Genomic DNA, 8,348 nt, shown 5'->3' on the forward strand with positions numbered 1-8,348 from the left:
GTATGACTTCATCAGGATGGATGACGCGTAATCGTGCAGTGGGACCCGACGCTCCAGGGGTCTGACTTCATCAGGATGGATGACACAGGACGGGGACCCCAGATTACAAAAGCAGCTCATTCCAGCACAGGCTCTCAGCACAGCAGCATCATAGCTGGTTTCTGAAACATCTTTTCTGCCCTCCAAGGTCCTCTGACATGATTAACACTTCTGTATCACGACAAACCTGAAAAGAACTGTTGCTTGTTTTCTTTTTGGTGAAAAGTAAAGGGATGAGGTCCTTCCCGTCCACACTACCGTGTGGATTATTTACACTCTTAACTTCCACACCAGGTACCCCATATTTTTAATGGCAAATAGTCTGAAACCTTATTGAAACTTTCTCATTGAAATACACAAATTAGGCTGGGCACAGTGGCTCACGCCTGTAATCCCAGCACTTTGGGAGGCCAAGGGGAGTGGATCACCTGAGGTGAGGAGTTTGAAACCAGCCTGGCCAACATGATGAAATCTCTCTATTAAAAATACAAAAATTAGCTGGGCATGGTGGTAGGTGCCTGTAATCCCAGTTATTCGGGAGGCTGAGGTGGAAGCCTCACTTGAACCTGGGAGGCAGAGGTTGCAGTGAGACAAGATCACGCCATTGTACTCCAGCCTGGGCGACGAGTGAAATGCCATTTCAAAATATATATATATATATACACACAAATTACCTGACAAAGTAGAGAAGCAGAATAATGTTAAGTTACAATCTGAGGTGGTTTCAGTTACTACCCCGGTGAAATAAAGCAGCTTAAAGAGCAGAGGAACCAAGGGAGGCAGCTCAGGACAGCTCTGCCCTGCGCAGAATCACCAAGGACCCAGTCTTATGGAAGGTTCTGTCAAGACACCAGACAGCTCGCTCACGTTCTCTTCACCGTGTTGCCTCTAACAATGTGGTTGTGTGGCTGGGAAAGGGGAGGCACATCCACCTGCCTACCTGACAGTCCTTGTCCAGTGGCAGGCCACAGCATGTTACTCACATTCCTGGAGGGCACAGCTGTGTGCCTGTTCCTGACTCCCAAGGGGATGGGACTCGCTGTGTGAGAAGGTGTGTCTTCCTGGATCACTTGTTCCTGCCACAGCTGACTTCTTAAAACAGGCACAGTTTGGCCCGGTGCAATGGCTCATGCCTGTAATCCCAGCACTTTGGGAGGCTGAGGTGGGTGGATCACCTGAGGTCAGGAGTTCAAGCAGCCTGGCCAACGTGGTAAAACCCTGTCTCTACTAAAAATATATTTTAAAAAATTAGCTGGGCATGATGGTGAATGCCTGTAATCCCAGCTACTCAGGAGGCTGAGGTAGGAGAATCACTTGAACTCAGGAGGCGGAGGTTGCAGTGAGCCGAGATCACACCATTGCACTGCAGCCTGGGAGACGGAGCAAGACCCTATCTCAACAACAACAAAAAAAGGCATAGTTGTCAGCAGCCAGATAGCCTGAGAGACAGCTTTTTTGCACCTGGACATGATTTCAACATCAAGAAGAAAGTTGCAAAATGCCACTTATTGAACACGGCTCTGTCTAGTGATGAAGCAGTGGAAACTTCCAGAAGTGACTAAACTACAAGGGCAGGCAGTAGGGCTTCCTCAAGTAATGAAGTTTATAGGGGACTGGGTGTTATAGGTTTGAAGAGCAGAAAACCGAAACAATGGGGTGGAGGGGAGGGTAAGCTAGGGTGTGAGAGCCACAGTCCTTCGTGGCTTAGATGACAGACAGGTGCATCCTTTGTGGCCTGACACTTTCCACCACTGTGATTTTGTGAAGCAATGAGCAGGGTTAACATAAATACTGGTCTTAAATTTATACTGACGGCCACTATTCACTTCAAGAGTGCAGAGATTTCCTAGGACCTTAGGGGGTGTCAGGAAATAAGGCAAAACAGAATTCCCCTGAGTTTGTTCTGAACTGCCCTGGTCGTGCAGCTGTGCCCACCACACATCCCACTGAGACAGTGTACACCCTGACCACACAGCTGTGCCCACTACAAATCCCACTGAGACAGTATACACCCTGGCCACCTGGCTGTGCCCATCACAAGTCCCGCTGAGACACTTTACAAAAATACAAGCCACTGAATTTTTTTTCTGGTTTCACAGTCTAAAAATGTAATAGGAAGGGCTTGTATTCAGTTGTGTTCTGCAAAAGGTGATTGAGACTGCAGTCTAGCTAACAGTGTTTCTCTCAATGACTGACCATGTATACGCTGATGACTGCAAAGTTGATACTCTATTTTCACTGTACCTTTTTGTTTCAATCTGACGCAAACATTTTTGCTCTCAATTGACATATTTTTGTTTTGTTTTGTTTTGTTTTTGAGACGGAGTTTCACTCATGATACCCAGGCTGGAGTGCAATGGCGCGATCTCGGCTCACCGCAACCTCCGCCTCCTGGGTTCAGGCAGTTCTCCTGCCTCAGCCTCCTGAGTAGCTGGGATTACAGGCACGCACCACCATGCCCAGCTAATTTTTTGTATTTTTAGTAGAGACGGGGTTTCACCATGTTGACCAGGATGGTCTCGATCTCTTGACCTCGTGATCCACCCGCCTCAGCCTCCCAAAGTGCTGGGATTACAGGCTTGAGCCACCGCGCCCGGCAAATTGACATATTGTACATATTGATGGGGTATATTGTCATATTTGGATACATGTAGACTGTAATCATCAAATGAGAGTAATTAGCATATTTGTCACCTCAAACACTTATTTGTTATGGAAACATTGAAGATCTGCTCTTCTAGCTATTTAAAAATAAGGGGTTGGTCCTGGTGGCCCATGTCTGCAATCCCAGCACTTTAGGAGGCCGAGGCAGGTGGATTCCTCGAGGTCAGGAGTTCGAGACCAGCCTGACCAATGTGGCGAAACCCCATCTCTACTAAAATTACAAAACTTAGCTGGGTGTGGTGGTGCATCTGTAATCCCAGCTACTTGGGAGGCTGGAGCAGGAGGATTGCTTGAACCTGGGAGGCAGAGGTTACAGTAAGCCAAGATCACACCACTGCACTCCAGCCTGGGGAACAGAGTGAGACTCCATCTCAAAAAAAATAAGCTAGTCACCATGCAGTACCTCAGAACACTGGGACGTAATCCTCTCAGCAAGCTGGACTGCCCTGTGTCTAGGTTTAGAAGTGCAAACATGCAGCGCTGTGCCACAGTAGCATACAGCATTCAGCACACTCACGCTTTGCACACGTTTGTAGCCTCTGCCTTACAGCCTGGGTGTGGAGGAGGCAGCACCATTGATCTCTGTGTAAGTCATTCTAGGATGTTTGCACAACAATGACATCACCTGACCACGACATATCCGTGATGCTAGGTGACGTGACTGTTTCTGTGCTATCTTATTCTATGGTGTCTATCCTAGGCCGGTGGTTCCCAAGCCCTAGCCTGTGTCAGAACACGGGGCTCCTTACAGGAGGGCGCCGGACCCCACCCGAGGCCCTGATTCTGAGGTGGACTCAGGTTTGCACTTGGAGCTGGCCAGGTACGCGTCTGGTCTGGAACTGCACTTGGACAAGCCGCTTCCTTGTGTCTCCAGCACAGCCTCTGCCGCCCACACATGCTGTGGAGCTCTGGAAGTGCAGTCAGCACAACAGGGTTCCATGTGATTAAGTTTAAAAACCACTAACTTGGTTCAGTCATTGGAAAATGTAGGTATGTTAGGAACCTGGGTATGTGAACTGTGAACTTTGTAAAATCTAAATATAGATCAGGTGAAATCTAAATACAGGTCAGGTGTTCTAATGAAAAAATATTTTCAGGCCGGGCGCGGTGGCTCAAGCCTGTAATCCCAGCACTTTGGGAGGCCCAGGCGGGTGGATCACGAGGTCAAGAGATCGAGACCATCCTGGTCAACATGGTGAAACCCCGTCTCTACTACAAATACAAAAAATTCAGCTGGGCATGGTGGCATGTGCCTGTAATCCCAGCTACTCAGGAGGCTAAGGCAGGAGAATTGCCTGAACCCAGGAGGCGGAGGTTGCGGTGAGCCGAGATCGCGCCATTGCACTCCAGCCTGGGTAACAAAAGCAAAACTCCATCTCAAAAAAAAAAAAAAGAAAAGAAAAAGAAAAAATATTTTCAATATTTAAAGTCTTGAGAAACAACGTTCTGAAAATTTAATGTCCAAATTGAGATGTATCCAGCCAGCCCCGGGCTCATGCTTATAATCCCAGCACCTTGGGAGGCTGAGGTGGGTGGATTGCTTAAGCCCAGACATTCGAGGCAGGACTGGGCAATGTAGTAAGGCCTCATTTCTAAAAAAAAAAAAAAAAAAAAAAAAAAAACCGGGGGGGGGGGGGGGGGGGCGTGGGGTCACGGGGGGTTCCCCAAACAACGGGGAGGTCAGGGCTACAAGGGGGTGGTGTCACAACACTGCACCGCGGCCGGGGGGGAAAAACAAAACTCTTCTCCATTTAAAAAAAAAAAAAAAAAAAAAAAAAAACAGCCAGGTGTGGTGGCTAACACCTGTAATCCCAGCACTTTGGGAGGCTAAGGCAGGTGGATCACTTGAGGTCAAGAGTTTGACACCAGCCTGGCCAACATAATGAAACCTGTCTTCTAAAAATGCCAAAATTAGCCAGGCGCAGTGGCGGGAACCTATAATTCTAGCTACTCGTGAGTCAGGAGAATTGCTTGAACTCGGGAGGGGAAGGTGACAGTGAGCCAAGATTGTGCTATTGCATTCCAGCTGGCCCACAGAGTGAGACTCTGTCTCAAAAAGTATATCCAAAACACACTATAGTTTGGAGACAACACCAAATATTTATATATATATATATCAATCACTGTTGAAAGTATTGTTTATATGTTGCCTATATTGCAGGGTGGGTCCAGGCATCCACTGGGAGGCTTAGAACAGAACCCCAGAGGATAAAGGGGGACTGCTGTATAATTTTTGTAGTATAGAGTAGCAACTGTGTATATATTTCTACAAATGCAGATAAAACCAAGGCCTGAAGATTAAAAAGTATTATTCACATGTTGAAATAATATTTTGGATATGCTAGGTTAATAAAACATTAAAATTATTTTCACTTGTTTGGTTTTACTGTGGTTGCTCAAGATTTTGAAACTGGGTGGTCAGCTTGGTTCTGTCCCTATCGGATGGCGTTGTCTAGCACCCCTACTAACGGCCAAACAGCCCTGGCACATTTTCTCAGCGGGAAGGGGTGGCGCCTGGTTCGTGTGTTGGGTTTTGTGTCTTCGATTTGATGGAGTCCTGAAGTATAAAACCTAAGAGCTAGGCCTGTAGGGAGCCAGCTGTACATCACCCGTGGGTACCCCAAGTTTGGTGGCGACAAAGGAATGAAAAAAAGATTAAGAGAAAAAGTGGGACCAGGGGGCTGTCACTTTATTACTCTGGAGGCGACAGTGAAGGCCCCGAGTTCTGATCATCCACACTATTTATTGATTATAATCACTTTGATCTACAGGGTAGGGGTGGAGTGATGGTGGGGAAAGGGTGATACTGGAGTGAATCAGTGAGCCGGAAGTGAATCAGTGAACTAGAACTGGTGTGTCATTCTAAGGGTTGGTAACAGTGGCAGTTTGCGAGTTTCACAAAACAAGAACACGTGGTTATCTTTTTTTTTTTTTCTTTAGCTTATTATCTATGGGCAGCTGATGGAACGACAGAGCCTACAAGGAGCCTACAAGTCTGGCTACGTCATAGTGCTACAAAGGGGTTTTACATCCTTGAGCACAATGTTTATGGTAAGAGAGCCGAGGTAACCCTGCACCAGAACATGAGGCATGGAGAGGCCTTCCTCCTCAGAGGCCTCTGGTGGCCTTTCGCAGTTTGTTGTTCCTTGTTTATGTGTTACTCAGAACGAATTTATGTAGGCATTCTGTCAGTCCTTTCTCCTCTGCTGCTTTTCCCAACATAGGCCAGGCGTAGTGGCTCACACCTGTAATCCCAAAACTTGGGAGGCCAAGGCGAGTGGATCATTTGAACCCAGAAGTTCGAGACCAGCCTGGGCCACATGGCCAAACCCTGTCTCTACCAAAAATACAAAAAGTAGCCAGGTGTGGTGGTGTGTGCCTGTAGTCCCACCAACTTGGGAGGCAGAGGTGGGAGGCTCACTTGAGTCCAGGACTTCAAGGCTGCAGTGACTCATGATTGTGCCACTGCACTCCAGTGTGGATGACAGAGTGAGACCCTTCTCAAAAAAAAAGTTGATGGAAACCGAAACATCACTGATGGAAATCAAGGTGTTCCCAGAGCGCCACTGAGAGTAGGCAAGTCGGCCGTGGCCCTGTTGGCTTGAGTGTCAAAGTTAACTGTTGAGGTCACTGGTGGGCGGATTTGGACCTGGGCTGGTATGGTGGCGGGAGCAGATGTTTGCAGACGCTTAACATTTTGTCTTGCTGGGTTGGACAGGCTTGCAGTCAGTGCCTGGCATCTGACGTCTTCACCCCACCTGCCTGCAGTGGGGGAAGCACGCCAAGGGACATGTCCTCGCTCCCTGCCTCAGGGGCTCTCATTGGCCCGAGCTGGGCTTTGGCTGACATTACTGGTTTTCCTGGGCAGGGCCCAGAGCCATGTTGTGGTTCCTAATGCCCAGCGTCTCAGGTGGGAGCCTGGGAAGCCTGGCTGCTACTTCCTGTTTGGTGTATGGACTACAGGATCAAACGTTGTCAAAAGATGCCCCCAGAAGACCTTTGTCTGAATCAGGTGAGGGTTGACAGCATCCAGATTCCTGGTGAGAAATGAGGTCCAGCATCACAGGAAGGACGGATATAACCAGCCCGTCAATCCTAACTCAGTTTCTCTAGGTTAACAAAGTTAAAAGGGATTGGGGATATTTTTAAATGTACTCTGCATGAACCTTCCAGATGTATTCTTTGCAGTAAGCCTAAAACCACACTTGAAAGATCAATTCTGAAATGAGTTCCTAAAATAGCTCAGTGGCTGAAATAGCCCTAGTTTTGAAAATGTTAAGCTTAAGAATTAGGATATTTCACATCCACTCAGTATTGTAAATGTCTTTGTGTTTCTTTTGAGACAAGGTCTCGCTCTGCCTCCCAGGCTGGAGTGCAGTACGGCATTCATGGCTCACTGTAGCCTTGAACTACGAGGCTTGAGTGAAGCTCCCATTTCAGCCTCCTAAGTAGCTGGGACTACAGGTGTGTACCACCATGCCCAGGTAGTTAAAAACAAAATATATATATATATATACACACACACACACACACACACATATATATATATATATGTATTTTAAAATAAAGACAGGGTCTCACTATGTTGCCCAGGCTGGTCTTGAACTCCTGGGCTCAAGTGACCTTTCCACCTTGGCTTCCCGAAGTGCTGGGCTTATAGGGGTGAGCCATGGCGCCTGGCCTTCAACATTCCAAATGTCTTTTTTTTTTTTTTTTTGAGACGGAGTTTCGCTCTTGCTACCCAGGCTGGAGTGCAATGGCGCGATCTCGGCTCACCGCAACCTCCGCCTCCTGGGTTCAGGCAATTCTCCTGCCTCAGCCTCCTGAGTAGCTGGGATTACAGGCACGCGCCACCATGCCCAGCTAATTTTTGTATTTGTAGTAGAGACGGGGTTTCACCATGTTGACCAGGATGGTCTCGATCTCTTGACCTCGTGATCCACCCGCCTGGGCCTCCCAAAGTGCTGGGATTACAGGCTTGAGTCACCGCGCCCGGCCAACATTCCAAATGTCTTGAGAGGAGCATTGTGTTCTGGGGATCCCAGTGACAGGGAAACTGGTCTGACTTCTCTGCTTGGTTGCATATGACGTTTTTGCAGATAAAGGTTGATTTACTTTATTTTGCTGAAATTATATTAAAAATGTATAATTACAGCGTATTATACAAGGTGAATAAAGCAAAGAGGAGAGTATATAGGCCGAGATAGTAGTTGAATGCTGTTAGGTGTTTTTTGCTGTTCTTCATTTTTGTTTGTCTTATTAAGAGACAGTCTTGCTCTGTTGCCCAGGCTAAAATACAGTGGTATCATCATGGCTCACTGCAGCCCTCTCACCTCAGCCTCCCAAGTAGCTGAGACTACACGTGCACGCCACGATGCCCTACTAATTTTTAAATTTTTTGTAGAGTTGGTATCTTGCTATGTTGCCCAGGCTGGTGTCCAACTCCTGGGCTCAAGTGATCCTCCCACCTCAGCCTCTCAACGTGCTGGGATTACAGGTGTGAGTGCCTGGCCCTGCTTTACATTTCTTTTTTTGAGGATGTTGTCCTTTGATTTCTACCCCCCATTGTTGCAACATCAGGATGGGGAGGCTTTACTGACACTGTGTTGAGGCTGCACACACTCGTGAGCTACGTTTGATATCAT

This window comes from Sapajus apella, unplaced genomic scaffold (assembly GCF_009761245.1).
Source record: "Sapajus apella isolate SASKATOON/1434 unplaced genomic scaffold, GSC_monkey_1.0 scaffold112, whole genome shotgun sequence".
Taxonomy (NCBI): domain Eukaryota; kingdom Metazoa; phylum Chordata; class Mammalia; order Primates; family Cebidae; genus Sapajus; species Sapajus apella.